Source organism: Theobroma cacao, chromosome 2 (assembly GCF_000208745.1).
Source record: "Theobroma cacao cultivar B97-61/B2 chromosome 2, Criollo_cocoa_genome_V2, whole genome shotgun sequence".
Classification (NCBI taxonomy): Eukaryota; Viridiplantae; Streptophyta; class Magnoliopsida; order Malvales; family Malvaceae; genus Theobroma; species Theobroma cacao.
In genome coordinates, this window is record NC_030851.1 from 18,735,176 (window position 1) to 18,743,874 (window position 8,699).

Consider the following 8,699-nt stretch of genomic DNA (forward strand, 5'->3'; position numbering starts at 1 on the left):
AGATAACATGTAGATGCTTGTTAAAGAACAAGTTCACTAAACACGACCCACTATGAGAACTACATTTGGTATTTCACTCAAGTGTTTATGGAAAATATTCTCACGTGATAGTCGTGCAACTAGGTCATCTTGTATAGGGAATGACATACTTTGATTTCACCCTTACGGGTTTGGAAGTGACCAAATGCCTAAACAGAGTGCTTTTAGGTATGCCATGAAGCATGCGAAGGTGAATGAGTGATCAAGAGAGGATTCATCACCCCAAGTGATATGAGGGGATGTCTCTCCCTTGTTCTCAATTCTTGATTAACTTGTATAAAGTTGTCACGACCCAAATTCTGGGTCATGACCGGCGCATGGGTCCAACGGACGTAATCCACTAAACCCAAGCAAGCTTGTTATTTATCTTACTTATGATTCTATTTATTATCACTAAGTCCTATTTCATGACTTTGAATCAAAATAGTGATATACATTGCCAACTCGTACTGGCCTTACTCTTTTAAAATTTACATTAAGTTCATCTATACATAACAAAATAATACTCGACTTCCAACGGAGTGACTCGGATGAATATACAGCTACAGAATGCCGACACACCTACCAAAAGATGGACACAGGTCTACAAGGATACCTCGTCCTAATTATCGACTGCCTCGTGATCTGATAACATGAATTTGAAAATGGTGAGTATAAACCCAGTGAGTGAACAAGGAAGGGAACAAGCAACAATTAGGAAAAATTTAAAATCATGATGCAGTTGTTTCAAAATAATGCAATTTAGTTAATTCCTATTTAAAACACCTCCCAACCCCAGAGTTTTTCTCTACAGCGAGCATGAATTTCGCTGTAGTGAAAACAGAGCAACAAGAGAACCATTTTTCCTCACTCAACAAAAAACCATCCTGCTAAACTAATAAAATCAACCTAAAATTCATGAAAATTCTCAAAGTACAATGTGTCAACTTTCATCTACATTACAACCATAAATCATTGTCCATCAATTTGCTATATCACACATATTTACGTATGTATATATATATATATATATGTATATACCCATCTTCATCATCTCACCAACCCATTATCATCATCACTAGCTCATCATCATCATCACCAACTCATGCGCACTCCCTACTCGCACATGGCTGGGTCATCACCGGGTTATGCGCACTCCCTACTCGCACATAACTGGGTCATCCTCGGCTTATGCGCACTCCCTACTCGCACATAGTCGAGTCAACATAATTACACAACATTATATTCAAGCATATATGTATATCAACATAATGCAACCATGTAGAAATCCATAATAACCACATTTCATAACATAAACTTTTTCTCAAACGCTTGTTCCCAAGGCATTCATTTTCATGAAAAAAAATTTCATAAAATCATTCAAACACTTTGTTCAAAATAGTCATATTCCCAAAATAATTTTGATAGGCAGTCCACTCACAGGTGTTGAAAATCCAAATCCCGGGTGAACTCAGACTAATAGTCCTCAGGCGCAATTCCTTTGCCTTTTTCGGACGTCTCACCACCTTGACAAATAACAAAGTGAGGAATTTACTATATTGTCCCTAAATTGATATAAATTAATTTAAATAACTAATGCTTGATATGTAAATGCAAAAATGCGTCCGATTACCGTTTAATCACGGTATCGATTAAATTCGACCGATCACCCGATTAATCGACGATTGTGTCCAAATCACCTCCAAATTAATTCATTTCTCCTCTAATACCTTAATTTAGCACATACATTTAAATAAAGCCAAATTCAGCATTAGAACCCTCATAATTCCTTATAGAAAAATTTAGTCATTTGGTGCACTAGCATCGAATTTTTTCTACATAACCGTTTCACCTTAATTCATCATTTTCCAAGCCATTTTCCTTGAAATAAAAACAATCTCCCATTGATATTCAACCCTCATGGTTTTACCAACAAGGAACCCAAGAGAAATTGAATATTTCTTTTGTGTTTTTGTTCATAACCATGCTTAACTATCCCTAAACACTAACATAGTCTAAAATCAAATTATTCCAACAACAATTCCTCTTCCATACCCATTTTTCAGAATTGAATTCATCATGATAACTCAATATTCAACCATGGAAATCAAGAACAAAAGCATGGGTAAGCTAGGTATCAAGGAGAATTAAAGAAATTTTAACTTACCTAGCTTGTTTCCTTGATTTCTTCACTTTTTCTTTGAATTTCCACCTAGGTTTTCTTGTTTTTCCTTTTGTTCTTCCTTTTTTCTTGTTGCTGGATGTCTAGGCCGAATATGGTGAGGGAATTGGGGATTTAATGGGCTGATTTCTATAGAAAATAATAAAATAATCAAGCATGCCATGTGTCACATGCTTATTGGCCAAATTTTTAACTTTTTGACTTTTTCTTCTTAATTTTCCACCACAAATATTCTGGTATTTATCCAATCCTACCACAATTAAAATCCCTTGGTCTTGACAGGTACTGGGGCGAGAAATTTACCGATTTGGCCCCGAGATGGAAAAATTACGATTTTGCCCCTATACTCCGAAATGTACCGAAATCTCATTATTTCTACTTTTCAACCTAAAATAACACTAATATTGATCAATATTAACCAAATGGGGCAAAAATTGTTTAAAAAAATTTTCGTTTAGTCCTTTAGTGGCAAAATTACCATTTTGCCCTTGTGCTCCATAAATACCGAGAATCACAATTTTTCACTGCTAAACATCATTTTATACTCCAATAATCATAATTATATTTCATATAATTATTCTTGGTCAAATGTGATCAAATCTTGGCTAAAAATCTCAATTTTATCATCAAATGGTAAAATGACCGTTTTGTCCCTAATTGGTCAATTTTCTGATGGACTCCAAACTGGACCTTGAACTCCAAATCACTATTCTAAGCCATTCTGTTGGTTTTAAAATTTTCAAATTCCTCTTAGAATTTCTATTTGAACTAGTTCAAGGCTCGATTTAACTTAGTTGTACCACTCGGTACAATACCGTCTTTTAATCGAGCTTGACAGGGTCTCACATTCTCCCCCACTAATAAAAATTCGGTCCCCGAATTTAAATTCAATGTAGAGTGGCTTACCTTTACATATCGAAGAGGTGTGGATGCTTTGTCCGCATCTCATCCTCAGCTTCCCACGTTACCTCCTCGCTAGTGTGATTCCGCCACAACACTTTCACTGAGGCTACATCCTTTGAACGGAGCTTTTTAACTTGCCTATCAAGGATAGCTACCGGTTGTTCCTCATAGGTTAGATCATCTTGCAACTGAATAGTTTCATACCGTATTACATGTGATGGATCTGGGTTGTACTTCCTAAGCATGGACACATGAAACACGGGATGAATATTAGAAAGGTCTGGCGGTAATGCCAAACGATAAGCCACCGCTCCAACCTTTTCTAAGATCTCGAATGGCCCTATATACCGAGGACTTAACTTCCCTTTCTTGCCAAACCTCATTACCCCTTTAGTTGGCGAAACTTTCAAAAATACATGATCTCCTACTTGGAACTCCAAGTCTCTCCGTCGGTTATCAGCATATGATTTCTGTCTACTTTGTGCTGTTAACATCCTCTGACGGATCATGTGTATTTTCTCGGTTGCATCCTGCACCAATTCAGGCCCCAAAAGTTTCCTTTCTCCCACCTCTAGCCATCCAATGGGTGACCTACATCTTCGTCCATATAAGGCCTCAAATGGTGCCATTTGGATGCTAGTTTGGAAACTGTTGTTGTAGGCAAATTCCACTAAGGGTAGATATTGTTCCCACCTGACACCAAGGTCTATCACACAAGCCCTCAACATATCCTCCAATGTCTGTATGGTCCGTTCAGATTGTCCATCAGTCTGAGGGTGGAAAGCTGTGCTGAAATCCAACTTAGTGCCCAATGCTTCTTGCAACTTTCCCCAAAACCTACTAGTAAACTGAGCTCCTCTGTCAGATACTATAGAAATGGGAATACCATGTAGTCGCACTATCTCATCCACATAAACTCGAGCATATTGGGCAGCCCCATAAGTAGTCTTAACCGGAAGAAAATGAGCTGACTTTGTTAACCGGTCCACTACTATCCAAATTGAATCATATCCCCCACTGGTTCGAGGCAAACCCGTTACAAAGTCCATAGAAATATGTTCCCACTTCCACTCGGGTACTGGTAATGGCTGTAGTAGCCCTGCAGGCTTTTGATGCTCGGCCTTAACCTGCTGACAAACCAGGCACTTGGAGACAAACTCAGCTACATCTCTCTTAAGTCCTTCCCACCAATACACCTCTTTCAAATCTTGATACATCTTTGTAGCCCCTGGATGTACCACATAAGCTGCCATGTGAGCTTCCTCCAATATTTCTCTCCTCAACCCGTCACCATCAGGCACATAAAGTCTGGTTCCATACCTCAACACTCCATCTGTGCCTTTAGTAAACATTTTTCCTTTCCTACCCTGAGGATCCTCTAAGGCCTTAATCACAAACTCATCTTTACTTTGTGCTTCTTTAATCCTGTCCATTAAAATAGGCCTCACTCTAAAGTGTGCTAGCAAAGCATTTGTCTCCGCAACTTCCAAACGCACACCTATGTCTCCCAAGCTATGGATCTCTCTAACCAAAGATCTCCTACCAATGGAAATATGTGCCAAGCTTCCCATTGATTTTCGACTCAAGGCATCCGCCACTACATTGGCCTTACCGGGATGATAAAGAATAGTACAATCATAATCCTTTAGCAACTCCATCCATCTACGTTGCCGTAAGTTAAGATCCCTCTGCTGAAATATATACTTCAGACTTTTGTGGTCCGTGTATATCTCGCAAGTCTCACCATACAAGTAATGTCTCCAAATCTTTAAGGCAAACACGATTGCTGCCATTTCCAAATCGTGTATGGGGTAATTCTGCTCATGCCTTTTAAGTTGCCTAGATGCATACGCAATCACCTTCCCATGTTGCATTAATACACATCCTAAACCAACCCCCGATGCATCACAAAACACCGTGTAACCCCCTGTGCCTTGCGGAAGGCTTAACACTGGAGCTGTGGTGAGACATGCCTTAAGCTTCTCAAAACTATTCTCACAAGCATCAGACCACTCAAATTTTGTATCTTTACGTGTCAGCTTAGTCAAAGGGGCAACTATTTTGGAGAAGTCTTTCACAAAGCGACGATAATAGCCAGCTAAACCCACAAAGCTTCTAATCTCCGTAACTGATGTTGGCCTTGGCCATTTTTCCACTGCTTCAATTTTCTTTGTATCAACTTGTATCCCCTCCTTAGATACCACATGCCCCAAGAATGCAACACTTTCGAGCCAAAACTCACACTTGGAGAACTTAGCATACAATCGATGTTCTCTCAAAATTTGGAGCACTATCTTAAGATGCTGCTCATGCTCCTCTCGACTCTTTGAATATATCAAAATGTCATCAATAAACACCACCACAAACTTATCCAAATAAGGTTTGAACACTCGGTTCATCAAATCCATAAAGGCTGCAGGAGCATTCGTGAGCCCAAATGACATCACTAAGAACTCATAGTGCCCATATCTTGTTCGAAATGCGGTCTTGGGTATATCTTCGTTCCGGATTCTCAACTGATGGTACCCAGATCGCAGATCTATCTTAGAAAAACATTGTGCTCCTTGTAGTTGATCAAATAAATCATCTATCCTTGGGAGAGGATATTTATTCTTCACCGTCACTTTATTAAGCTGTCGATAATCAATGCACAGCCTAAGTGACCCATCTTTCTTCTTCACAAATAACACTGGTGCTCCCCATGGGGATACACTAGGTCGTATGAAACCTTTATCCAACAAATCCTCCAACTGATCCTTAAGCTCTTTAAGCTCTGCAGGTGCCATTCTATATGGGGGTATGGATATAGGTCTAGTGTCGGGAATCAAATCTATGCAAAACTCAATCTCCCATTCAGGAGGCAAACCTGGTAGCTCCTCAGGAAATACATCCACGAACTCCTTCACCACCGACACTTGAGTTACATCTCCAATCTTTGCCTGACTATCCTTTACAACAGCCAAGTAACCTATACAACCCTGTCGTAATAATCTTCTGGCAGATATGACCGATATCAAATTGGTTGGAGCATTACTCCTATCCCCCTGAATACTAAATGATGGTTCACCGGGGAAATCAAATCTAACCAATTTATGATAGCAGTCCACACTAGCATGGCAGGGTGATAACCAATCCATCCCCAAGATTACATCAAAGTCTAAGGTGTCTAGCACCACTAGATTCACCGAAGTGTCTTTGTCCTTGACTCGCACTACACAGGACTCATATTCCCACTCGGCCACAAATATCTCCTTTAAAGGAGTAGACACCACTAATTGTTCCTCTCTCCTAACACGATCTCTACCCAACCGAGATGCAAAACATGGAGAGATAAAAGAATGGGTAGCACCAGGATCAAATAGTACCCGAGCATTCATATTACAAACGGAGAGAATACTTGAGACCACAGCATTAGAAGTCTGAGCCTCCTGCTGTGTTAAAGCAAACACCCTCGCTTGGCCTCTACCAACAGAACTTTGATGACCGAACCCAAATGGTCTACCCTGAGAGGAAGTACTAACACCTCTACCTCTCGATCCACTAACCTCTCGGCCAGATGAGACAGCAACTGACGGAGCAGATGAAGCTGGTTGGGTGGAACCACAAGCAGAATCTGGTGATTGATGTGCCATCGAACAATCCCTCCTAATATGCCCAGGTTGACCGCACCCGTAACAAGTTCTTGTAGTAAGGAAGCATCGTCCACTATGTCGTCTCCCACAAGTATCACAAGAGCGAGTGACTTGACTACTCTCTCTAGAATCTTGCTGCCTCCTAGAACTGAAGGTTCTCTGTCCCACCCTAATATTAGCACCAGGCGCGTCACTCCCCTGTTGAGGTAACCGTAAGTCCCTCTGTGGACCCTGATGGCTAGAAGAGGAACCACCACTGCCAAAATCTCTATGGCCCTGATAACCCTCTGTCTTGCCTCTTTTTGCTCTATCTCTCGCAGCCCTACTCTCACTGGTCCTCATCTCGATGCGTTGAGCATGATCCACTACTGCAGAATGGGTAGTGAAATCTCGGGATGCCACAGCCCTAAATAATGGCTCCACTAACCCATCCACAAACCTCTGAATCTTCATCTCCTCAGTAGAAACGAGATAGGGCGCATAACGAGCTAGCTGCGTGAACTTGATGTCATACTCAGACACCGTCATGCTTGAAGTCTGTACCAAAGTCTTAAACTCTATGGCTTTGGCATTATGCACACTGAGTGGTAAGAATCGATCCAAGAAGGCTGCACTGAACTCACTCCAGGCCAACAGTGTTGCATCAGTCGGTCTGCCTCTACATAAAGAGCTATACCATTCCTGCGCCACATCCTCTAATTGGAAGGCGGCTAGCTCAACTGTCCGAACACTAGAACATCCCAAGGTTTTACAAATTTTCTCCATCTTATCCAAGAAAACCTGGGGCTTCTCCAATGCATCAGACCTTAAAAATGTTGGAGGCTTAAGCTTGAGGAAGTCAGGAAGAGAAATATCTAGATGTCCCCTCTCGACCTCATGATGTTGGCGATCGGCCTGTCCTTGGGAGCTAGGCGATTCTTGTACTGTAGGTCTCCCCTCTACTACCCTTTGTATATCTTCCATGCGGGTTGCCATCATCTCTACAACCCGGTTAACTCCCTGTAGGCCTGCCGCCAAATCCTCAATAGTAATACCTCTAGTTGGGTGTCTATCTACATCACCTGAGGACTGTCCCTCTTCTTGCCTACTCACAAGCGTATCCGACCTCACCGGCCTAGTGACCCTGCCACGTCTACCTCGGCCTCTCCGAGTGGATGCCCGTGGTCTATCTGCCATCTCAATGGGAGCATCTTACTCCCCTGCCCGTCTTGAGGCGGCTCGTGTCTTAGGCGGCATTCTTACCTAGATAAGAGCAAACACCTGTTATTAAACACATATTATAATCATACTTAAGGCAAAAGGTGGTTTCTAAGATAGGGAATCTATGCGGTCATTTGATTGTAAACTATACCGCGGTTCACACTTTACAACTTAAGTTCCCACATAAAGACCTAACTTTCCGCTGGACTAACAAAAAGGAAGTTCTAGGACCTAGACAAACCTAGGGCTCTGACACCAACATTGTCAAGACCCCAATTTCAGGTCATGACCGACGCATGGGTCCAATGGACGTAATCCACTAAACCCAAGCAAGCCTATTATTTATCTTACTTATGATTCTATTTATTATCACTAAGTCCTATTTCATGACTTTGAATCAAAATGGTGATATACATTGCCAACTCATACTGGCATTACTCTTTTAAAATTTACATTAAGTTCATCTATACATAACAAAATAATACTCGACTTCCAACGGAGTGACTCGGATGAATATACAGCTACCGAATGCCGAGACACCTACCAAAAGATGGACACAAGTCTACAAAGACACCTCGTCCTAATTATCGGCTACCTCATGATCTGAAAACATGAATTTGAAAATGGTGAGTATAAACCTAGTGAGTGAACAAGGAAGGGAACAAGCAACAATTAGGAAAAATTTAAAATCATGATGCAGTTGTTTCAAAATAATGCAATTTAGTTAATTCCTATTTAAAACCCCTCCAAACCCCAGAGTTTTT